This window comes from Coturnix japonica, unplaced genomic scaffold, assembly GCF_001577835.2.
Source record: "Coturnix japonica isolate 7356 unplaced genomic scaffold, Coturnix japonica 2.1 chrUnrandom1075, whole genome shotgun sequence".
Lineage (NCBI taxonomy): Eukaryota > Metazoa > Chordata > Aves > Galliformes > Phasianidae > Coturnix > Coturnix japonica.
Genome location: NW_015440404.1, coordinates 1 through 1,664, shown reverse-complemented (window position 1 = coordinate 1,664; position 1,664 = coordinate 1).

The window sequence follows — 1,664 nt, the reverse complement described above, 5'->3', positions numbered from 1 at the left end:
GTTGGCTGACCCTACAATGGGGTAAGCCTATAATGGGGTGACCCTATAGCTGAGTGACCCCATGGTTGGGTCTCCCTATGGCTGGATTCCCCTTCAATGGGGTGACCCCATAGTGGTTGGCTGACCCTATAATGGGGTGACCCCATAGGGGTTGGGTGCCCCTTCAATGGGGTGACCCCATGGTTGGGTCTCCCTATGGTTGGCTGACCCTTCAATGGGGTGACCCCACAGTTGGGTGCCCCTTCAGTGGGGTGACCCCATAGTTGGGTCTCTCTATGGTTGGATAACCCTACAATGGGGTTTACCCCATAGTTGGGTCTCCCTATGGTTGGCTGACCCTACAATGGGGTAAGCCTATAATGGGGTGACCCTATAGCAGAGAGACCCCATGGTTGGGTGATGACCCCACAATTGGGTGCCCCTTCAATGGGGTTTACCCCATAGTTGGGTCTTCCTATGGCTGGATAACCCTACAATGGGGTGACCCCATAGGGGTTGGGTGCCCCTTCAATGGGGTGACCCCATAATTGGGTCTCCCTATGGCTGGATAACCTTACAATGGGGCGACCCTATAGCACAGAGACCCCATGGTTGGGTGCCCCCCTCACTGTGCCCATGGATTGTTGTGTCATTGTATCATTGTGTCGTTGTATCGTTGTGTCATTGTATCGTTGTATCGTTGTATCGCTGTGTCATTGTATCATTGTGTCGTTGTATCTTTGTATCGTTGTATCGTTGTGTCGTTGTGTCGTTGTATCGCTGTGTCGTTGTATCGCTGTATCGTTGTATCGTTGTATCTTTGTATCGCTGTGTCGTTGTATCGCTGTGTCGTTGTATCGCTGTGTCGTTGTATCATTGTATCGTTGTATCATTGTATCATTGTATTGTTGTGTTGTTGTATCGCTGTATCATTGTGTTGTTGTGTCGTTGTGTTGTTGTATCATTGTATCATTGTATCATTGTGTCATTGTATCGTTGTGTCGTTGTATCATTGTGTTGTTGTGTTGTTGTATTGTTGTGTTGTTGTGTCATTGTATCATTGTATCATTGTGTCATTGTATCATTGTATCATTGTGTCGTTGTGTTCTTGTATCGTTGTGTTCTTGTGTTGTTGTGTCGTTGTATCGTTGTGTTGTTGTATCATTGTATCATTGTATCATTGTGTCATTGTGTCATTGTATCATTGTATCATTGTATCATTGTGTCATTGTATCATTGTATCATTGTGTTGTTGTATCATTGTATCATTGTATCATTGTGTTGTTGTGTTGTTGTATCATTGTATCATTGTATCATTGTATCATTGTATTGTTGTGTCGTTGTGTTCTTGTATCATTGTGACGTTGTATCATTGTATCATTGTATCGTTGTATCGTTGTATCGTTGTATCGTATCGTTGTATCATTGTATCATTGTGTTGTTGTGTCATTGTATCATTGTGTTGTTGTATCATTGTGTTGTTGTGTTGTTGTATCATTGTGTCATTGTATCATTGTGTCATTGTATCATTGTGTCATTGTGTCATTGTGTCATTGTGTCATTGTATCATTGTGTCATTGTATCATTGTGTCATTGTGTCATTGTATCATTGTGTTGTTGTATCATTGTGTCATTGTATCATTGTGTCATTGTATCATTGTATCATTGTATCATTGTATCATTGT